This window comes from Pleurodeles waltl, chromosome 6, assembly GCF_031143425.1.
Source record: "Pleurodeles waltl isolate 20211129_DDA chromosome 6, aPleWal1.hap1.20221129, whole genome shotgun sequence".
Taxonomy (NCBI): Eukaryota; Metazoa; Chordata; class Amphibia; order Caudata; family Salamandridae; genus Pleurodeles; species Pleurodeles waltl.
Window position 1 is genome coordinate 124,489,188 of NC_090445.1, and position 24,740 is coordinate 124,513,927.

General features: G+C 45.7%; 1 long non-coding RNA gene across 1 annotated transcript in view; it reads left to right on the forward strand.

The window, feature by feature from the left end:
- The window catches only part of LOC138301874 (uncharacterized), an 81,624-nt gene that overhangs the window by 53,194 nt on the left and 3,690 nt on the right, over nucleotides 1-24,740 (forward strand). The window contains exon 2 of the long non-coding RNA XR_011205134.1: nucleotides 8,966-9,098. This is a non-coding gene — a long non-coding RNA (uncharacterized lncRNA). The remainder of the gene's footprint in view (nucleotides 1-8,965; nucleotides 9,099-24,740) is intronic.

Genomic DNA, 24,740 nt, shown 5'->3' on the forward strand with positions numbered 1-24,740 from the left:
TTAATCGTGTTACTACTCAAATAATTGTTTACATCTCAAGCAAGTCTACATTTTTGTAAATACTGTTGGTTTATCCTACTTTGAATCAGAACTAATGCATTAAGACTCCAAAATGAACTGCAGATTCAGTTACTACTTTTCAATCCTATCTTAGGGTGCCTCAAATATATGTGTTGGTTTTACAATAATTTACCAGTGTCGGATAGGTAACTGACACAATCAAGTGACCCCAGTGCTCGGCATAGAAAGCTTCCATATTACCTTTTATTTTCTGAAATACAGGTAGATTAAGTTTGCATAAACTTTGGTGAAATGTGGTGCAGCTTGGCTCAGTGGGATTTGAATGTATGATTTGCCTCAGATTGTTAAGTAAAATAGAATCTGGTGTTGCACATGCACTAGGTTTAATGGACTAATGTGTATTAAAAACAAAACATTGTCATTCACTGTGCTAAAATCCCTTGAGGGAGAGCCCTAAAATCCTGTTGTCGAGAACAATGTTACTAAAGCAGCATGCTTTTGATGCACTATGTGCCTCATGTAGTCTCAAAGAATGACTGTTTTATGTGCTGCATCAGAAAAGTGAAGGCAGCCCCCCACAAGTAATTTTGATGCAGCAGTTATGATGTCTCCGCCTCCACTAATAGACGTGTCAGACAACCCACCCCCGAAGTCTGAGTCTGGTTGGGCCCCGACAAATGACTAACCTGTGGCTACAGGTGCTGGTATCCCTATAACATCCTCACTTTCACTTGGTGGGCTGTGCAAGATGCACAGAAATGAGTGGTGCTACACTCCCACCCCCAACCACTCCATGGCCTCACTAATCAGCCACGCCGGCAGACGCTGCCAGCTGATGGTCTCCACAAACCCTGCAAGGGCAGCCAGGGACCAGTGCTTAATTTTTGCTTGTTGTTTCTGGTGCGGAGCACCGGCACTTATTTTTCTGCCTCAAGTATTTACTGTGAACAAGACACATAAGGGAAAGATGGAGGAAGAGAAAAACGAAAAAGCGTCAGAAATAGAGAAAGCAGAAAGCTGCAAGAGTGAGCTGAAGGGGCAGAGAGGGGCCGTAACTGGATTGACGAGGCCCGAGATGGCTTCAGGAGTACGCTGCCTCAGTATTCCGTGCTCGCACATTTAATTGCAGCAGCCGCTTAGTTAAGAAGAGAGCTTTGGGCACCAGCACGTTTTTATTTACACATTAAGCACTGCCAGGGACTGTGTCATTTTACCCTGAACAAGGAAGCGGAGCAGGTGGGAGAAAGTATATACTTTTTGGGGGTACAATTTGAAAACTTCGCTGCAGGTTTCCCCTCCACCCCCCCGCCTCTCCCCCCACACACGCACACACACAGACCCCCTCAAGGGGCAAAGGGCTGAGCCACTCGACTGCTATTTACGATAGGTTCTGTTCCTATTAGTGCCAACGATAAATGCCCTCTGTTGATCGTGCGTGGTATTTTCTATTGTGAGAAAGTTGTATTAAAGTGTCTTTTTTTGTTATAAACTAATGTACTGGTGGATCTATATCGGCTGGAAAAAATGGCCGGCAAAAACACCCGGCCTCGCACCTCTGCCCCTGCAAAAATATACTGTCTGTTCAGAGCAGGTGCTACATTTTTGCATTCAACTGCCTGGAAAAGGGGGAACCGTACATAAAAGGGGTGCATTAGTAAAATCAGTAATTCCATGTGGATCACGACAATTCTGCCTGCCTTCCAGATAGACGTGGAGTTCCATTATACTCGTTCCCGCGCCGAAGGCTCTATAGTTTTCTCTTCCCTAGTGTGCCTTTCACCTAAAGGCCCCGTCTACAACTGGCCCGGTTTTAGATGTGATTAGTGCTACATTGATATAGAACCTGACACCAATGGATTCTGAATCTATTGCATGCAATAATTATAGCCTATTACATGTTTTGATACAAAATGGGGCATAACATGCAGACTTGGGTGCTTTCCCCGAACAAAATCTGCATGTCCTAGTAATTTCCAGGCCTGTTATTTTTACCCTTTACATTTTGGCAGCTTTGACCTACCGAACTTAAACAGGGATGTATGCGGTTTGTTTTGTACACGGGATGTAGCCGGTGTGATAAAACTGACAAACTTATCATTCTGATATGTACCACAATAACTGAACTTATCGGGCTAATCGTAAAGCCGAGCATCGTGTTTATTTTATTTATCTTGGTGGCGTCTATTTCAACTACAGTTTATATTTACTCTGCTCCCAGTGGTCTCATGTTGCTCTGTATTGTTTTGGCTTCTATACTGTCTTGGTCCCCTATAGCCCACGAAGTTCGGATTCTATGACTATGGTGTTTTCTGCATGTATCAGATCTGTCACACTTCCCACATAACCCACCATGCACTGCGTAATCACACTTTAACAACAATGTTTTCTAGGTCACTTGGGTCCACAGGTACAGCAGAATGATACTCTTGGCACCAGAATTCATCAAACACTTTACAAGTGCTATGTGGTCACCTCTCAGTAGCTGACCTCTGATTTCAGGATTGGAAGAGCTGAGTGTTTTACCAAGATGGGGATAACATACCTGTGATAGACAGGAGGGTCTGTGTCTGCTGCAGGAGCAGGAAAAGCAACTTTCTTTAAAGTATCTGAAGCAGGATGGAATGAATGATCTCCTTTTTGCATGAAAAAAAGTTGTGTTGTACTATTCATGCAAATTCATGTTTACATCACTAAACCTGTTCTCAAAGCAGCAGGCATTTCACAAACACCCTTTTCAAAGCAGCAGTAAAACATATATGTAATTTGGAATGCTGTTCTGAAGGGATGTTTCCTAAAGGAAGTTAATACTTTCAGAGGCTTTTTATTGTGAATATAGTGTAAACGTAAAAGTTAACATTTAAAAACATAACTGGTATGAACGAATGAAGGAGGAACACATTTACTAAAATGTAGAATTGTTGTCTGCTGATGACATGACGGTCCTGCATTTGCATGCAATACAAAATATTTGCTGATGTATTTTTGAATATGATCTACTGAATGCTTATAGCTGTCTGCCCTAAGATGCCTATGGATTTTCTATAGCACTGCAATGCCTTTTGAACCAATGTGTGCAATAACAACAAATGTAGGAGTCTGTAGCACCAACTGAGGTGCAGTCTGGCAACTAAGTACACACCTTACGTAGGTGTCACTCCAAAATGGCAGCACTTAGATGGAGGTACACATATGAGACTTTCATTGGGTAAATTGATTAAAAGAACAGTGTTCAACCAACTCTACAGCTTCAGTGAACACACCAACCTCTTGTTGGACCAACAGTGTGGATTCAGAGCAGACAGAGGCACAGCATCAGCTGTCATCTCTATATGGGACGACCTTAAACGTACTGTTGACAAGAATGATGTCGCGGTGCTACCACCACTGGACCTACCAGAGGCTCTTCACACGGTCCAACAACGCATGCACATAGACTGCAACATCTCGACGTACGTGACCCAGTTCTTAAATGAACTGCCTCATACCTCAAAGACAGACAAGTCCACAGGCACTGGAAGTAGGGGAGCAGGAGGGGCTGCAGCACCCCCAGAATAATCATGTTGGAATTCAGAAGCTGAATGAGGAATAAAGAGGCTTCATATATGTTGTTTTTATTATGTCACATTTGCTGTGTGTTCAAAGACAGATGTCAAGTGTCAGGCAACCTCTTCCGGCAAATTATTATTTTAACATGGAAATTAGTTTTATTTTTCCTTCTCTGGCTGAAAAGTGAGACGATATTGTAGTGAAAACAATTTAATAGTCGTGCTGGGGCTGGGAGTGTGGAAAAAAAATGTGAGATGCCATTTTTTTTTTCTATCACATTAAATATAAATACCTGTAAATGAACTGTGGCAACATTCCAACATATATATGCAACAAGAAAAGCACAAATAGGCACATTTCTTTGTGTTGTAATTCTGAAGTGTGATTCACTTTTAATAGGATTAGACACACTTTACTTGAGTGTTGCGCAAATGATAAATATTTGAAGAAATCTAAGTAAAACTGCATGTCTGATTGAAATTCAGTGGCCATTTAAGAGCCGTTTCAATGGAAAAATGTGCTCTCTGTAAATGACAGTTCACTGCCACATCACGGTTTAGTCATTAATTTGCGAAAATGTGCTCCAAAATGTCCCGCTCACTAATTACTACACCTTTACCACCCTCCTGCTATATGGGCGTGGCTCATTTGCTAAATTTGCTCATTTGCCCTCTGTAAGACGCTTGGATTTTTTTTCACAACCCCTCTGAATTTAGTCATGTAACATTGATGGCAGCACCCCCACTCTGAAAACTGTTCCAGCACCACTGGGCAAGTACTGGAAGCCCTGCCACTTTTAACAACAGCACCTCTTCCCCTGCATTGTGATTTTCCAGAGGACTCGATCGTCTCTCATCTTCTAATAAATATGCAGGGCCGGCTCTTCCATATGGGCGGAGGAGTGTCTCACCCCTCCCCCTGCCAGCAGCGGCAGTTGCAAACATTTTCCCAACAAAACAATCATAAACTATGTTTACAATAGTTTTTTGGGAAAAGGGGCAGGGCCATGGGGTGACGAACAAAGAGGGGGGGTGCACTGCACTCCCCCTCAGAGCGCATGTGTGTTTGGCAGGCCGTCTAGTTGCCAGGCTGGAGAGAGCCTGCACAGGCTTCCAGTCGGCCTGGGAGCACCCTGGCTGGGTGCTCCCAGCCAATCCTGACACTGCTCTAAGCAGTGTCTGGATTTGGCGCAGGGCAGGCTGGGAGCCTGTGCCTGCAGCAGCGAGACGGGAGGAGGCAGAGGAGCGGCACCATGTGGGAGCGCAGGTAAGTGTTTTCTTTTTCTTAATTATTATTTTTTATTTAATTCCTCTCCCCCTCTCCCCGCGCATGCCGCCCGCCCCCTTTAATCAGCGCGAGCCGCGACTGTAAATATGTACCAAACCCCTTGTCAGAGCTCACCAAATCCTTCAACTTGACATGCTACAATTAGTCAGATGACATAAACATCTTTCTAAAAATTGGCTATCGGGAAGACCTGTACATGTTGAGACTTGATGACCACCAAAAACTCAACACTACAAAAACCGAGATCATGCCCTGCGGACAGTGACACCACCTTCAACTTATGACCACGTGGCCCAAAGACCTTGATGCTCCACCAACCATATTAAGAGAAGTGAGGAACCTTGGGAGTAACCATGGACTCAAGTCTGCTAACTAAGACGCTAGGAACATCTAGTACACAATGAAAACACAGACTAGTCTTCCTGTAACTTGGATGCCAAAAAATTCTACTAATTATCCTCACCATCATGATGTCCAAGGCAGAGTATGCATGATCCTAGAGCCCTTCCTTCTATACATGCAAATTACAACAAACACAGAGTGCCGACACCAGTCTTACAAGCCCTTCACTGGCTTCCAACAACTGAGCAATCAATCTTCATGGAACCACCAGTGGGAAAAGATCATTTTTTATATACAGTTGATGCTTAAACAGTCCTCACAAAACGCTACTTTTGAGACTAGCAGCGCAAATCATCGTATGTCTAGAAAATAAATTAATTGGAGGGTCTGCGTTTTCAGTCCAAATGGCAAAACTCTGGAACTCCTTGCCAGGTAAACTACGAACTGTACAGGGGCACATGAAATTCAAAGGAGAGGTGAACACCTGGTTGTTTCCGAGATAAACCCTGGACTACTGGTCCTGCCAAACAGCTGTAACTATAACCACCTGCGAACGACTTGATGGCGGACACAGATGACCGACCTGGACTATAGGTACGTTGTCCCCCCTCCAACTACTAGAGCAGTGGCGTAAAGAAACGTGAGTACCCTCGCCCCCAACACCCACACCCCCTGCAAAGAACATGGAGGGGGTCCCTCCGGACTCCCTCAGGAGAATTCAGGCCAGGGTGCTGTGCTCAGTGGGGCCCTTGTAGGCGCCGCACCACCGGGGCCTTTGTTACGCCACTTTACAGAAGTACTATAACAATCTGCCTGTACTAGCTATGCATTGATGACGTGTAAACCATAAATAAACACAACATGCCGGCTGGACAAGCCAGGTGTATTTTTGTGTTCACTGAGTACCGTGTTCATACGTGCAGAAAACCAATTTTAAGACATCCAGAATCAAACTCTGACACAACCACACTGTTCCTATGGGGTCGCAGAGGTTGGTGAGTGTAAAACTTGCTGCCGAGGAAAAAGCAAGTGCTGAGTTAGTTACTCCAAGACAGGATCTTATCGCCAGTCTTGACTCTAAAAAGTCACTGGAGGGCGCTGTGTCCTTTCTTTAAAAAATAAAAATAAACAGCGTGGTCTTCACTTAGTTAAATGGTCTCTAGCTTCGTATAAATGGAAATAGCAGACCGCGCATTGAATTCTTTTTTTTTTTGTACATTAGGTAAACTCCGTTTACACATCATCCGCACCTTTTCCTGTATAGCTCTAAGTTCTTTTGTGTATCAGGGTATTACTGTAAAGAAAATAGCGCCAAGAGACGATGAATAGCAAACACACGATTATATGACAAGGCGGTGTAAAAGTTGCAGTCCTTCTTGTAATTGTATTTATATACCTCGCCACCCTCGGACTCAAGCAACTGGTTATCCTCCCCACTCACTTAGCAAGACACACCCTTGACCCTATTTTCTCAGCAGCAAACAACATCTCCCTCTCTCACACTTCTGAACACCTGTGGACCAACCACCACTGTGTCCACTTCACATTCACCAACACCACCATACGCCACCACCCATCCCCCACCCCTGCCCCGGAGCAAGGTCACCGAAGCCCAGCTCACCGATGCACTCAACTACTCCATTCAACCAGAGACCACAGAGGCAAATGACTCAGCTCACAACCTCCACTGCTGGATCGCCGACTGCGCAAACACCGTAGCCCCCTAAGAAAACCCACCCGAAACCAGCACCACAAGAAACCCAGCTGGTTCACAACCGATCTCCAAGATTCTAAACACACCTGCAGACGACTCGAAAGAAAATGGAGGAACAGCAAAACATGGTAGACCGCACGGCATACAAAGATGCAGTCACTGCGCACCAGCAAAGCATTAGAGCACCAGAAAGGCTGCCATCCAGGAATACATCAGCGCCAACGCACACAACAGTGAGGAGCTTTTTAACATAGTGTAGGAATTCACAAACCCCGGCATGGACACCACAGAAGGCCATGAACACACAGCTCACTGAATTCCTCTAGTCAAACCACATCCTGGTCCCCTCACAATCCGGTTTCAGGAGCAACCACAGTATCAAACCTGCCCTCCTTGCAGCTGCCGATGACATCCACACCATACTGGACCATAGAGACACAGCTTCCCTCATCCTCTTTGACCTCTCTGCCGTTTTCAACACCATATCCCACACCACCCTATGCACCAAACTTCACGATGCCGGCATCCGTGGCAAGGCCATGGAGTGGATCTGTCCTTCACTCGCAGGAAGGACCCAGAGAGTCAGACTCTTGCTGTTCATCTGGGAACCAACAGAAACCTGGTGTGGAATACCCCAGGGCTCCTTCCTGAGCCCAACCCTCTTCAATATCTACATGGCTCCGCTTGCCAAAATCACCAGACAGCCTCAACATAGTCTCCTATGCCGACGACACACAGCTAATTCCCTCCCTCACCAACAAAGAATCGGCAAGAGCAAATTCTACAATGGAATGAGAGCAGTCGCCCACTGGATGAAAAACAGCTGCCTCAAGCTCAACTTGGACAAGACAGAGATCCTCATCCTGTGCCCCACTCCTTCTGCCTGGGATGACTCCTGGTGGCCAGCTGCCCTTGGAAGCGCCCCCTACCCACCGACCATGCCCGAACCTAGGCATTATCCTGGACTCCACGCTGTCCATGGCCTGCCAAGTCAACGCCATCTCATTGTCATGCTTCAACTCTCTCTACCTCTTCTGGAAGATCTTCAAGTAGATCCCCACTGAGGCAAGAAGGACGGTCACCCACGCACTTGTCAGCAGCGAACTCGACTATGACAATGCTCTCTATGCTGGTATCACAAAGAAGCTCCAGGCAAGACTCCAGAGAATTCAGAACGCAGCAGCCAGACTCATCCTAGCCATCCCCTGCCACAGCCACATCTCCGCCTGCCTTAGAGACCTGCACTGGCTCCCCATCAACAAACATATCACTTTCAAGCTCCTAACACACACCCACAGGGCCCTGCACAATATCAGACTGGCCTACCTCAACCACTGCCTATCTTTTTACACCCCCGCCAGACAACTCCGATCTCCTCAACTTGCCCTCACCACCACCCCTAGAACCAGGAAGAGCACAGTGGGAGACAGATCCTTCTCCTACCTTGCAGCGCAGACCTGGACAAGGCTACCAATCCACCTCATGCAGGCCCCCTCGCTGAATCAGTTCCAACCTCTTCACACTCCCTATCTAGGGGCGCAACGCTCATCGCATTTTTTCCAGGCTCTTCACAGGTGTTCTCTCAAGTGCCCCTAAGCTCTTCACACTTTTCGTGAACCCTACCTTTTCAAGGCTGTTTGTCCAAGGGCCACAGTCTAGTAGCGAAGACTGTCTGTGAGCCCCAAGCTCATCACGCTGTCTGTCCATGGGCCCAAAGCTCACCACTCTCTCATAGAACCTGCTATCTCTATGGTGTCTGTTTATGTGACCCAAGGATAGACATCACGCTGTCACTTCACATGTCTGAAGTGCCTCTATTGTTATTGCATTTACACAGCACTTACGACCTGGCCCAGATCTCATGCTGTGATCTGTCCCAGCTCTTCATAGTTTGCTGCATTTACTCATTCCCGGCTGATTCGAGACCCGAGTTCGGCAGCCAAGAGTATCCCAGGTTTGTTGCTGATGAGTAGTATTTCTGTTTATTATGTAGAAGGTTATGCCCTGTGAGACAGATCTTATTGGATGATATATGTGCTTGCATTCCTCTTCTAGGTGTCAAAGCTGGGCTTTAAGTGTTGTCTGCACTGCGTATCTAAATTTCTGCAGCCAGGATGCCTCTGATATGACGATCCCCTGTGTAAACCACCTTTATTGAGTCCCAAAGAATGGACAAGGACACTTCTGTGTAAGTAGTCACTTATAACCTTCACACATGATCACAGATTGTTGGGTCGTGTATTAAGAATCCACTGAGTCTCCAGGTGTTGTCTGTGTTGGGTAGAAGTAGGGTCTGTTGAGCGAGAGAGAGTGCCACGTCATCAGAGAGAGCTATTGAGCATACTGCAATGTCTGTGATATTTGAGGTTAGACCTCCTGCCCCTGCAGAGAAATAGTTGAGGCATGCATATGTTTTATGGAAGTGTGACTAGTGTGTGTAGTCTTGCTCATTCCTCTCCAAGCATCTGCTAGTCCAACTTCCCTCCTCCTCAAATCTGTCTCATACAACACCCGTCAAGTTGACTGGCGATGAATAAACTGATATCGCTCCCTATAAACAACTCACCCTCTGCGAACTCGACTATAACGGAGATGGCACATCTGAGAAAGGATTCTTGCCCCGAATTGGGGCCTAAATAGTAGCTATGGTACAGGTATTGCTAGCTCTCCTACCTCATTTTTCTCTACTCACGCCTTTGCTATCCATGTCCTTAAGGAAATCCTTCTCTCGTCTCAGGGATCTCTCCTTCGCTACTCTACTCTTCCTGAGATAGAGCTAATTTATGTGTTGCACACCAACCTGACTGTGCTGTCTTGGCATTACCTCAGCCACACACAGCCTGTTCTTCAGATGTAACTTGCCTATCACAGTGCAGCCAGGAGTGAGGGGACTGACCTGCCTCAACCAAATACTCAAAAAGCTCATGCCCCGGCTCTTAGAATCCATTGCTTGTTTAGTCCCTCTGCAGACCTGACTGGGAACGGCATCGCTCTGCTATTATAGTGATGCAGCTATTACCCCCACTAGACCTCTCCACTCAAGCACTAGCCACCGTACCCTGCATACTGAAGACCTCGGCTGGTGGAAGATTCTTCGCCTAACTCACGGTAAAGAGCTGGAACACCCTGCACCTCAGGCAGTCACCATCGCTACCTCAATTCAGGAAGGACCTTAAAACCTGGCTCTTCAACTGAAGTTCAGAGGACAAACCCCCCTTAGCGCCTTGAGACCCTTATGGGTGAGTAGTCGTGCTTTATAAACCCTGATTTTTATTTGACCATTAATGATGTAAAGGGGACTTTTCAAAATAGAGACAGCAGATAAAGTAACATTTGCAGCAAGCTTATCCTTTCAGAACTAGATCTGGCCAGCTGAAGACAAGACAGAAAACTAGTAAATGAGTTTTAAAGCAGAGAAATGCTGTACAATTTAGAGTTCAGGTGGTAGTCAGACTGATCGCAACCTTTACAAACTGGCTCCAAAAATTGTTAGACCTAAGATCTCTGTCTATTAATGCTTCTGACTGAAGCCTAAGATTGTATCAAATCTTGAAACAGTACTCCTTTATTACACCTTATGTCAAACACATTTGCAGCAGCAGTACCCTGTCCCAATTATAAACAAGAATGGCTTCTGGCAAATACTGTTGATGGAAGTAAAAATCTACAATAACGTTTAGGTACAGAATGATACATCTACTGTTATTCAACCATTAGAGTGAATGGAAAAAATATAAACATGTCCCTTTCAATGAAATTTACCCACTTGAAAAGAGTGAAACCATTCCTTGCTGAGAGTGATTTCAGGAATGCCCAATGTGGGACCTTTTTGGAGAGTCTCATGGTTCTCAGGAGTTACTGGGTTCAAATTGTGACAACAAGAGCCTTATACCTCTTATGACCTGGGGCTTACAATACCATTGACCACAAACAGAGCAATAAGTACAATCCTTTAGTACCTGGCCCTTAGGGTTACTAGGTAGAGGTGTCCTAGGGTTACTCAGGCAGGTGACATAGGGTGTAGACTCCGAACTCAATCAAGCCAATAACAACAATTAATCAATCAGAAATATGTTTATTTGGTTAAAAATAACCATAAAACAAACATAACAAAAAAAAAAAGACATGGGGCCTCATTCTGACCCTGGCGGTCCTAAACCGCCAGGGCCGCGGGCAACGGAAGCACTGCCAACAGGCTGGCGGTGCTTCAGTGCTTATTCTGACCGCGGCGGTAAAGCCGCGGTCAGAAAAGGGGATCCGGCGGTTTCCCGACGGAATACCCCTGGCAGGGCTGAACCTCCATGGCGGCGCTGCAAGCAGCGCCGCCATGGGAATTCTGACCCCCTTCCCGCCAGCCTGTTTCTGGCGGTTTTGACCGCCAGGAACAGGATGGCGGGAACGGGTGTTGTGGAGCCCCCTAACAGGGCCCCAGCATGATTTTCACTGTCTGCATAGCAGACAGTGAAAATCGCGACGGGTGCAACTGCACCCGTCGCACCCCTGCAACACCGCCGGCTCCATTCGGAGCCGGCCTCTGTGTTGCAGGGCCTTTCCCGCTGGGCCGGCGGGCGCTCCTTTGGCGGGCGCCTGGCGGGCGCCCGCCGGCCCAGCGGGAAAGCCAGAATGGCCTCCGTGGCCTTTTGACCGCGGAGCGGGCAAATGGCGGGGACCGCATGGCGGGCGGCGGTCAGAATGACCGCTATGGTAATTTACAAACATTACAATGTAATTGTAAGGCAAACATACTAGTCTGCACCTTGTAAAACCACAATTTCAATGAAGGATCGAAATATTTTACTCCAATACATTTGTTACATTTATAGAGAAATAGGAAATGTTTTTGGATGGATAATTCAGTTGGCATTGTAAAATTTTGCCAAACCTGTAGGAAATGACAGACAGAACTGTATGGAGCCCAGTCTGAACTTGGTTAACAGTCATCGCTCAGAGGAAGTAGAAACTAATGTCAACGAGGGCTCCGATCCAGACTTTGGTCCTGATTTCGAGTTTGGTGGATGGGTTACTCTTTCACAAACGTGACAGATCCCATCCATTTTATTACAAGTCGATTATATCCTATGGAACTCATAATAAGGTGAACAGTCACATTATGATGGAGAAACCTGTCTGCCAAACTCTTGCATCAGGCTTTTGTCTTTAACAGGAAGTAAAAGCAGTGTGAGGATTTCATAAGCTCCTAATATCCTCTATTGGACAGAACACAATTCAAGTTCCTTCCTAACCCATGTCTTGGCCTTATTTTGTATAGTCCATGGAATGTGTAAACATATTAGGCCAGAACAAATGTGAATCTGGCTTTTCAAGATATGACAGGTCCTTATATACCACCACCCCTGTTCCCCCGACTGAATATTGTGCAGAGTTTCTCCGAGAGCTCCAACTTCCTCGCCTGTCCAGCGAAGGCTGTACACAATTGCCTGGGCTTATAACGGAGGAGTAAGTATGGCAGGCCATAAGGGAGATACCACGCAATAAGTCCCAGAGTGTAGATGGGTTGCTGATCAAATTCTACTAGACATTCGCCTCACAGCTCACTCCAAAGTTGATGAAAATTTCCGAAACTGTACTAGAAAGCAGGGAGCTCCCCGTCACATCCAGTCAAGCCCTAGTCACCTCTCCTTTAAAGCCAGGATGTGCACCCACCAATCTTTCCTCTTATAGATCATTGTTGATATTAACCACTAATTACAAAATCTTCCGCAAAGTCCTGGCACAGAGACTATTACCGCTCCTCCTTCAATTGATCGACATAGATCAATGTGGCTTTATACCCCGTAGGAGCACTTCCTTAAACATTTGTTGCCTTACCAGGTGATTGAGGTAGCGCAGCCTGTCTACCTGAAGGCGGGATGCTACTCCCTAGGTCTGCAGCAGGTGTTTGATTAATTAGAATAGGAATATCTGTTTATGGTACTCAGGAAATTCAACATACCGGCTGCCTATATTGGATGGGTTAAGGTACTATACTCCTGCCCCACGGCCAGAGCGAAGACTGGTGAGCATTATCTCTCCATATTACCAGGGACACGCAGCTGTACTGAGCTCTGATTGGCTGCCAAAACTTCAACAAGGAAGTGTTGACAGCCATGCTGGGACTCGGCTTCAGCTGAGTCCAAGACAAAAATTTAAAAAATAAGAAAAAGGGCTAGGATAGGGACACCCGGCCCCTTAGCTCTGGTTCTGGCATCCCAGAGGGGCCCCGCAAGAGCAAAAAGGCATCAGATCCATGGGTCCAACGAAATTGTTTAAAAAAAACTATGGTGGGCTACTGCGCTTGTTTCACTGGAGCCCCAGTGTGGGCCAGGTCACCGGGGCATTCATATTTTCAATGCATGGCCCCCGCACAGCCCCGGGGCCCGCCACCTCCCTTGGGCGCAAAATAATATTAGATGTGGGGGGGGGGTGCTCGGCCTCCTCACAGCCCTGGGGACCACCACCTCCCCTGGGCACTACTGCTACACTCATGCGGTGGGGCCAAGGGCTCCCTTGCAGCCCCGGAGACCACCACTTCCCTGGAGCAATTCTGTTACACTCGCCATGCACTGCTAATTACCCCACAAAGTACGTCACTCAGGACATCTTTGATAATATCAATGTAATATTTGCAGTAACATTTTTGATGAAAAAACTGTGCATGGCAGGGGCATGAGGTATAGTTACCTTAGGTCACAAGTTAGTTACTTGAGATAACTATAACTATAACAGGTGAATTTCTATGGTTTGGTATATTTAAAATGTGAGCCTAACTATAACATCCATGTAACCTTTGGTTTCTTAAGTGAATTGCTATGTTCTTTTACACTTTGTGATGCAAAGGTGCACATCTCTTGCGCTATGCCCAGTAATTTCTTACAATAATTGTTTTTAGCCCTTGCAGGCAAATTACGTCAACATACCTCCACATTCCAGCACCACAACTAGCCTTAGAACTGCATTTACTGTTTTTAACACCAATCAGACCCTTCACTGGCTTCTTGTCCAGTCTGGTTGCAAAATGTAAAACAGCAGCTCGAGTCTATAAGAATTAAAGTTTTGAAATACACAACAAATTAGACCACTTGTCCAACTTATTAAAACATGGCAGCAAGATAATCAAAAAGAGTACCTTTTTCTATTTTATAGTTTTGTACAGTAAACGGTAAAATCACATTTTCTTAGGTCTAAGCTATCTATAAACTTAACATATACCACCAATAATCTTTGTAATCCAGTTGCTGTCTTTGACATAAGTACAGGATCACCTGCATGAAAATAACAGGTGTATCCTGATTACCTGTTTTAGGATGTCCTACTTTAGGACTTTCAGATGGTTTTACAACCCATTGAGGTACAATATAGAAAGAAGAGGAAGCTATATTGGCTTTCATATAGCGACCCTTTTCACCCTTGGTAAAAACAAACACATAACAGCAGGAGCTTGCGGCACTGGCAGGCTGTGGAAGAGCAGCGGAGTTCCAAGCAAATGTGTGGCAGATGTGCCTAGCTACAGGCCTCGCGGCCAGAGCCAGCTGGCTGCTATCTTCATGACAGTGTTAGTGGAGTGGGGGCGGTGCAACAGCAGGGTCTGTCCCTTGCTTGGGCCAACGTTCTGGTCCCTTTATTTGCTTCTTGTCTAACGGAGGCTGCCGACGTGTTTAATTTGTAAATCAATAAGTGCCAGGGTCCGCGCCAGGAGGCCACCACAGCTTGCATCACCCATTGCCACTGTCAGTGCTGCCAATAACAGTGCCTGCACAACTATTAACCATTACACTGCTACAAGTGTGACAGTTCAGACTGCTCGAGGCTCCCAAAGTTATAAGAATGGCTTGAACAACAGGTATTAGTTGTTATTAATGTATACTGAATTAATAAACAACTGTTGTTCTGTTCATCTCTAAATTACACAAACATCACCACCTTATAGCAGTTGGTATAAGTGCCAATGCTGATTAAGCGCCCATGCTGAGTACTGGAAACCACCAGCTCAAAATAAGCACCGGACTGCTGTCACTCAGGGCACTCAGTGTGGTCCCGACTGGAGCAGCCGGTGGGGAAACCAGACATCCCACAACTAATTGGGGGATCTTGATGGCGCTGAGTAGACTGCGCCCGAGTAGTCCGATTCCCTTATTGGGACACAGGGATCAACACAAAGGGAATCACGGAAGCGATAGGTGCCCTTCCTTTGTCTGGCAGAGGTAGGAAGAGTAGGTCAGGCTAGTACCTATCTTCATGGGAACTTTGACCATTGTATGGTATTTGGCTATGGGGTGAGGAGTTTTGGGGCAGTGACCCCTTGTTTAAGAGAACGTGGCTAACTTGCCGCCTCTCAATGGACCCAGCAGACTTTGGGAGGAAAACTACTGATTCGACGAGGAGCTTGGAGTATGATTTTCCTGGGTGTGAGCTGGTTCCAGAGGAAACTAAGAGGGCGTTCAGACCTAAGTCCTGTAGGAACAGGAATACGCATAATATAACATAACAATGTGGCAAGGAAAGGGTAACTGCAGGCGCCAATGTGACATCGAAAAAGAGGCCCAACGCAATGGCCTGGAGATGGTGCCTTTAGATGTGGGGTGCCAGGCGTACTAGGTGGCTAAAAGAAAAGGAGGAAACAGCGATCCGTTTCAAACCTGGAAGTGAGTCATAGCGTTCCACAAGGGTGGAGAGCCCAGTGTCTGTTGGAATTGGCATCTAGAATTGTGCCGGCAGAGGTCATCAATCAAAGTCGGCTAAAAGTAGCAAAGCTGACAAAAAGGATAGATCTCAAGAGTCCACTTGGTCCTCCCCTGAAAAAGGCACTGAACAAAGATAATCAACAACCATCTTTCAGGAATTTCTTCAGCATTTTCTTGAGAATGCCACAGTCAGAGGGAGCAGGGGACTGAAGGAGTATCTATGCCAGAACCAACAGGATGTCACAGAGCTGAGAACAAGAATCAGCAATATGAAGTACAGTCTTTATGAAAGTTTGGAGGAAATACACCTAATCAGGAGTAGGGTGCTGATCCTGAAATAACAATATAACATAAATCCTTCTCATACAAGAAGACCTAGGGAACAGTTCCAACTGGAACAACATTTATGGCAGGGACCTTTCTAATCAGGCAGAAGGGCTGGACAATCAAGTATGTGTACAGCAGTTGCTCTACCACATCAAAGGCAGACCAGAAGACCTACCAACCTGCTTAGATCAGTTGGGACCTCGCCGAGAAGTTCCTCCGGACCTATTCACTTGAGTTTATTTCTCTTAAGAAAAGATCTAAAGACTGTATAATATGGCAGACCCAGATGAAGGCTTTACCATGAGTCAGCACCCACAACACTCAAGAGCAGGAGAGAACATATGCAAATCATTGACTTCCTGGCCAAGCATGATATACAATATCAATGGGGGCACCTGTTCCACCTTATTTTACATTGAGCAACATGAAGCACTACACTAAATATATTGAGGAGGCTCAACGAGTACGGTAAATCATAGATGACAGAAGGTCAGTGACAGTCAACTTGCAACCCAGAAAATGTTTTTCCAGAGGGCAGTGGAAGACAGTGCAGCTCCAAATGAGTGCCCAACCCTGCTTGGAAAAAGAAACTGAAAAGGCTAAATTTGATGTCCTAGGAAAGGTAGAGATACTTTGGGGACCAACCTGCGCACTGCATGAAGAAGGGCTGGAAGTGGACGACGACCAAAGAGACAACAGAAACCCTATGAAGTAGAAAATGCAATCAGGGGTTTGACAGGGAGACTGGCAAGGGGCATACATGCTTGTGGGAGATGGGGGTCAATTCTATCCCTACAAACTCAAGATGACCACAACTGAGACCAAGAGGAAGGAGATGCAAGTCTTCTTGTTTGGACTCCACTATCAGGGAGAGGTTTATGATACAGTGATATTGAGAGAGTAAGATCAAGTGGACCAATAGTGACTTTAGGGCATACAAGAAAGACAGGAACACAGATGGAGTCAGCAAAGGACACTTGGCCTATGAGCATCACAGAAATATACATGGTAAGGTGGGCATAGGCGAAGTGGATTACCATAGGCAAGTGGAGAATAACAAATAGAAGAACAACTTTGATTTGAAAGACTAACACACAAGCTGCACTTATACCACAAGTAGGGTTAAAGTAGCTGGCCTCAATGTAAAAGAGCTTAATGTCCCAGTTAGGATAAAGATTATCATTAGCCTATTGAAGGAGAGCGAGGGACATATTTGCCTCTTCCAGGAGACACACCTGTTTAAGAGTGATTGGCCCAAAATAAATTTCACGTTCTTTCTGGCACAATTCTCCTTTAACACTGCAAATGTCAATGGGGTAGCCACCCTCTGTAGTAGGTCCTTTCAAAGGCACAATATTTAATTGGGCACCTGATAGAGGTGGGAGGTAGATGGGCTTGATTGAGAGCACTGAACTTAACAGGCGCAGTATTTTCTCCTAAAGGCGTGTGTTTTCATATTTCTAGACGTATTAAAAGTTTTTCCCAAAAGTGTGTCTTATCTGAGTTCTTCTAATAAGCCCGAGCCTAGCATATTACAAGGCTGAAAAACATATTAGGATTGTACTTAAGAGTTTAGACAGAACTCTAAAGGCCAACTGTTGATTGCTTTGCAAAAAACACTTAAGCCAGTAAAATCAGCCACTTTTGGTGGAGGGGTCAAACGGTTGTGATGGAGGCTGGAATTGTTGTAAGTAAGTTTGGGCACATTCTGTCAGGGTTGTGTTGGCCTCAAAGATGTTTTTACTAAAGAAGGCTCCACTCCGACTATACCCAGCACGACCAGATGTAGCTGGGATAAAATAACTAAAGCAGTGTGGACCAGCATCCTCGAGACCAACCAACATAACCCCACCAACAATCTACACAACAACATAGCTACTTTCAACTAACTCCTAGCACTCCTCAAGCACACCAAACAGGGGAGATCCAACAAGCAAGCCAGCTGGTACACCAACAACATTAGAAAATCCAAATGCTACTGCAAGCAACTGGGAAGAAACCCCCAGGAACAACTTCATAAACTGCATTACCAGCATTCCAGACTTGATTAAACTGAGCGCCTAAAGCTCAACACAGACAAAACGGAAGTTCTGGTTTTCAGAAACAACAGCTCACCCTGGGACTCCTTCTGGTGGTCAGCGAAACTAGGACCCATCCCAGTCCCATCAGAACAAGCCAGAAACTGAGGACGCATCCTGGACAACAGACTCACCAGGGCACCCAGGTAAACGCCATCTCCACCTCATGCTTCCTCATCTTAAAAGTGCTATGTAAGATCTTCCAGTGGCTACCCCAAACCACAAGACGCACAGTCTTTCAAGCCCTCATCACGAGCAGGCTGGACTACGGGAACACGCACTACACTGGAATCCCAACCCACCTAACCCAGAGACTCCAAACCATTCAGAACGCCACCACCAGACTCTTCTTCCACCTCCCTTGCCACACCCACATCTTGCCTCACCTCAGAGAGCTCCCCATCTAGAAACACTGCCAATTCAAGCTACTTGCCCAAGCATTTAAGGCCATCCACAACACCTGCCTACCTTAACCACCACCTACACTTCTACCAGTCCATCAGACAACTGTGCTCTCTGTCTCTCACTTTCTCATACATTTTCCATGCATCTACAGAAGCAGAGCTGGAGTTCGCTCTTTTTTCTACATCGTCGCCAAGACCAGGAACGACCTTCCCCTACACAGCAGGACTTCTTCTTCACTACTATATTTCTGCAAAAAGCTGACGATCTGGCTAATCAACTAAACCTATGATCCCTTGCAGCTGACTCACAACCACTCTTCCTCAACCTACATACCTGCTCAAGTGCCTGAATACCTTCACGGGTGACAACGGCACTCAAAAAATTAATTTAACATAACGTAAGATGGCATCTCTGACTGTCCTTGGAATATGTATGCACTGATTTGTTGCTGCGCTTATGCAAAATGTAGTTTGTGTTACCTGTTCTCATAGACTGCTGTGAATTTTGCAGTAGAGATTAAAAAAATTGTCTCTGTGTCCTTAATGGAACTGAACATTCTTGATGCAATAGCTAGAATTTATTTTATTTTAGGTTACATATTTACATAGATCATGCCTGCTGGAAAGGATTCCTAGTTAGGCTTCTTGGGCCACGCTCCTTTAGAGCCTCCTTCCCGTTTTCTTTATCCCACAAGCCTTGACCGGGAATTAAAAAAATTCTAGTTATCGCAACAAAGAAGTTTCAATTCTATTAAGGACACGGAGGCGAGGATTATGCTTCTCTTATCTTTACTGCCAAAACACAGCAGCCAACTGAAAGGTTTTTAACACCACTGAAATGAAAAACATACTACATATGACATCCAATGACATCACAGTATCTGCCCAATCATGCCCCTTTACAGCTTATATAACCTGCTGTCACCATCTTATATCCTCTTTCTTTGTTGATTCTCCCACCATTCAAATCTGCTCGAAAACTCAACAGGTAACCTCCAAACTGCGGCTTCTTCCACAACTCTTTAATCTGAGAGAACAGCAACTGAGATCAAATCCAACCATCAATCAAGGGTTGTTTCAAGTCCTGTGTTTCATCCTTGTTTGTTTCCGCACCTGGAACAGAGAAAATCACAACGTAACACCAATTTACCACAAGACTAGGCCAAAATAAGGGTGGGTTAACAACCATCAGAATTCAATATTAATACCAATAATAATTAACAATCAATTTCTCATTCTAATGTATATTTAATCATTATCATATCACATATTTGGTTGGGATAATCCTCGCCTCCGTGTCCTTAATAGAACTGAAAATTCTTTGTTGCAATAACTAGATTTTTTTAAATTCTATGTCAGGACCAGAGGCTTCGGATAATGCTTGCTCGAAGCTGTCCCACAACAGCAGACACCACAATAGGTTTGCGCTAAAACAATTTGAAAGTAGAATCTGAAGACCAATCAGCTGCCGCTATGATGGCTTCCAACCTAGAACATAAGGCAAATGATTTGGATGCCATCGCCCCTCTTAAAGAATGGGAAGTGTCAATGTCTGCCTCAGTCAACAGCCATTTAACCCACATTGCCAGGGTGGCAGAAGTGACAAGCTTAAAGAGTTCCCTCAATTAAATCAATAATTGACCTCTTGGGATTGGGGAAATTACCTAGTGCGGTCTTTATACGCTTATAAACATTTTACCACACAACATTTATGATGACCTGGAAATGCAGGATAAGTGACACAGTGAGTTTGAGTTTTAGTCCTGTTAGAGATACAAAAAAGATCAGCCAGGGGGGAAAATACTCTACCTGTTAAGTCTAATGCTCGTACATAAGAGACCATTTCACATGATACAAGACATAAGATGACAGTGAGTTTTGCAGAAAGTTGTTTCCGTAAAAGATCATCATTGTATGGCCATGCTCTAAGAAAGCAAAGAACTACATTGACGTCCCATAATTCAGCATATTTTGGTTTAGAAGGCTGTATCAGACGAATCCCTCTCAACAATTTGCAGACAAAAGGGTGTTTACCCACTAGTTTACCCTCTATGTGTTGATGTACTGCTGGAATGGCTGATCTGAAATTGTTAATTCATCTATAGGCTAGGCCTTGATCCACAAGTGAAGAAAGAAAGTTCAGTACGACAAACAGATCTCCAACCAGGGGATCCACATGCCTCTCTTCGCACCAGCAAAGTCATCGCCACCAGGCTGAGGCATATTTTTTGGGTGTACCAGGGGCCCAGGAGTGTTTAAGGTAGAAAGACCTGCCATTTGCCATTGTCTTCTGAAACCCTCCAGGCCATCAGGTTGAGATGGGTGGACAGAATTAATGGATGTGGAAGTCCTGTGGGGTCTGAAAGAAGTTCCTGGAACGTTGGAATCTGAATCAGATTCTGACACTACATCTCCAGTAACACTGGAAACCATGGCTGAGTTGGCCAACAAGGAGTTATAGGGATCAATTAGGCCAATTGTCGTCTCACTTGAGGAATGACCCATGGGATCATGTGAAAAGGCATACTGAAGGTTCCCAAACCAATTCTGAAGGAACGCATGTGACTTTATCGCCATGGGGTCCGGCCTCCAACTGAAGAACATCGGAAGCTAGGAATTCAGACGGGACGCAAACAGATCTATCCTGCAAGGTCCCCACAACTTGTTGTGCTGGAGAAAAATCGAGGGATGGATTTTTCCAATTGCTGGAATCCCTCAAATACCGGAAATGCCAATCTGCTACCACATTTATTTCCCTCGGAAGATATTCTGCAATCACTAATATCTTTTTCTGGAGACAAAAATTTCAAAAGTCATTGGCAATATCCACTAGTGATCGGGATTTGGTGCCCCCTAGTTTGTTGATGTACTAAACTGTAGAGATATTGTCCATCCGCAGAAGGAGACAACACTGCGATTTGAGAGGGGACAAGGTTCGGATCGCAAAAGATCCCGCCAGAAACTCCAAACAATTTATGTGTAGTTGGAGTTCCACTAGGGACCAGCGGCCTCCGTAGATATTGGACCACATCTTGCTCCCCAACCCCACTGACTTGCGTCTGATTCGATCACTACATCTGGAGTGCAACGAAAGATAGCCTTGCCACTCCAGGCCTCCTTGTGATCTAGCCACCAGGAGATCTATGTTCGGGCTTCTGTGGATAAGAGAATTTGTTCTTAATAGGTCAAGCCTTTCTGGAGATGAAAGATTTTGAGCAACTGGAGGACCCGGTAATGAAGTGGACCTGGGAAAATTGCTTGAATGGATAAGGCTAAGAGCCCCACCAGTCGAGCCAGGGATCTCAAAGATACTGTTGAAGATGACAGTGTTCGTCTCAACTGTCTCTTGATCGAAATAACTTTCTGGGAAGGGAGTTGTAGAGTCACTTGACAAGAACCCATTTTGAAGCCCAGAAACTCTGTCACCTGAGATGGACACTGACAAGATTTTGGAACACTGATTATGAATCCTAATTCTTGTATCAAATTAATTGCCCAATGTAAATGGCAAATCACCTCGTTCCTGCTTTGGGCCACAATGAGCATATCGTCTAGGAAAATAATTAGACATACGCCTCAGAGTCTGAGAGTTTCGACCACCGGCTACATCAACTTGGTGAAGCACCAAAGGGCGGAAGACAGTCTCAACAGAAGGGTGCTAAATGTGTACCACAGGGCTTTCTAGCAGAATTGGAGGAAGCGCCTTTGTAGCGGGAACATCTGGACTGACAGGCATAAAGAGGAGCAGAGGTAGCGCTCGTTGAACGGTAGTACTCCTCTTCTGACTTCCCAATTCAGCGAGAGCTCAGCCTCACGGGCACCTCGTGCATGCTCCCCCGGGCGCCCGCAATAAAAAGAGGACTGCACAACTAATGTGCCTCCTGCTCCGTTCTGCCTCCAGATGGCCACATACAAGGTCGGGCCCGGAACCTCTGGGGTTCTGAACGCAGACTGCGTTTGCCAGATGTCTCCTCTCCTGCGATCATTCTCAGCATCGCATCAGGGAGGAAGACGCGTAAACTAGGCTCACTGCGCATCTCTTACTGAGCTCGTGTCATGAGGAGCGCAGGTGAGTATTTATACTTTTTAACATGTCATAAAATGAATAAAGAAAACGGTGTACGTATCTGCAAAGAAAGAGGATATAAGATGACAACAGCGGGTTATATCAGCTGTAAAGGGACATGATTGGCCAGATACTGTGATGCCACTGGAAATAATATGTAGTATGTTTTTCATTTCAATGGTGTTAAAACGTTTCAATTGACTGTTGTGTTTTGGCAGTAAAGATAAGAGAAACATAATCCGAAGCCTCTGGTCCTGATATAGAATCTCTTGTAGATGTGTCAGCACAGAGGTGCGCTGCCATTTGTATGTATACACTCCACTGACTCAGCCCTGCCAAGTACCATGCAACAAGGGTTTGACTAGTGCATTTTCGTGCTGGTGTCCAAATGACAGTGCTAAAATGCATTAGTCATGCTTTATAGCACCTCTGTGACCGTTGTGATGTGCTGAGTGAGCTATATAAGAAAAATAGCATGTAGCCTTCAACTTGCTCTGACTGCATTGCTGCAGTCTCCCAGAGCCACAACTCACTCCTCTGTCAGGTTGGGAGTGGTGAGTGCTACAAACTATATCAAGCGTTGGCCACAATTCTATGTCAGGACCGGAGGCTCAGATTATGCTTCTATTTCTATGCTTTTATTCAACAGCAGCCAATGAAAATGATCAAAACAAAAAACTACATTTCCCAAAGTCTCTTCACCACGTGATGACCATAGAGGAGGACTCCTATAAAGTGCTGCCTCACACAGATCAACTCCTCTTTCTTTGCTGCTTCGCAGCCAGTTAAGTGCACTCTTATTTACATTGTTCTTTATTGCCTTGCAGCGTTTTTTCACTGTATTTATTGCTATTGGGAGTGGCTTTGCCCTCCCTGGGGCGACCGATCGGCTCGCACCCCTTATTCAGTGGAGTGGGAGCAGGGGAGTGAGGACGCGCGGACTCTGCGCAGTCCTCTTTTCATATCCGGCAAGCTTTCAGTTTCATTTTCTATATTTAGCGCTCACGGTGCCGAGCATCTTTGCTCATTCTGCTCGGGGTCGCGTGTGGCAGCTACTGAACTCTCTGAGTTCTAATTTAGCGCGCTTGTAAATCGGAGTGCTTTGCATTTACATGAAGAGACGCGTGTTCTTTCGTCTTTCAGCCGGATTAGGTGTTTTTTCTCCCCGTTTTACACCCCGGTGCTTGTACACTGGGGTTGCAAAAAATTGGCATTCAGGCTGGGCCTGTTATTATATTTTCTGTTTGTTTCTAGGGCAGCTCCCTCCACACCTTAAAATAATTATTTGTTCTGTTCTACATATATAATTTTCTGCATATTTCTGCTCCCCTGGAGCCCCTCTGCTGCGTTAGAGCTGGCTGGTTATGAAGACCAGGCTGATGATGCATATTATTTAGATGAACCTGCTGGTTCCTTTCAACAGGAGTTAGTGTATGCCCTGGATGCTGGGGTGCGTCATACAGTTAACCAAGCCTTGGCAAAGGCTACCAAACCCATTAAGCATCACCTTATTGGTTTTGCGGAGCAACAGGGCTGGGTGGCCCCTTCGGGCGTTCAGTCTATTATTGAACCATCCCTATCTGATTGTACCCAATCCATCAAGCAGAATCATAACCCGCATTCTGCGGACTTTGAGAACCTTACCAGGGCTATGGCCAAGGAGCATGATTATAATACATCGACCCAAAAGAAAGCCGCGAGTGACCCAGCTTCTTCTTCTGATCATTCATCTGAGCAGGGGGATGACCCCCCCGTAAACGCAAGAAGTAGTCTCATCATCAAGAAGCTCCTACTCCTAGGGTCTTGACCTTTGAACCAGAAGACACTGTCCATCCCCGTTCTTCGCTGTGGTTGCCACCTCCTGAGGTAGCGGATTGGAATCCCACATCAGACATAGTTTTGACAAGGAGGTTCACTCCAGATTGCGGTCTGAATGCCCCAGGCTGGATTTCCCTTCCAAGGTGACAGAGACCCCGGAATTGGATCCTACCTTAGTCACTTTCCTTAAAAAATCTGCTAAGGATCCAAAGAAAGGCATAGATTGCGCCTGGCGTGGGTGTCAGTACAAACTGTTGGATGTTACTGGCCCACTGACAAAGATTTTAGAGCTGGCTTTTCAAGCCAAAGAGTCAGGAGAAGCAATTAACCCGGATGTTTTGGCAGGTTGGGCTCAGAGAGCACTTTGCTTCCTGGGCAATGGAAATTGTGCCATCTCTTCGGAGCGTCGTCGTTCCATCTTGATTAAGTTAGAACCCAAGTTGGCAGATCTTGCTA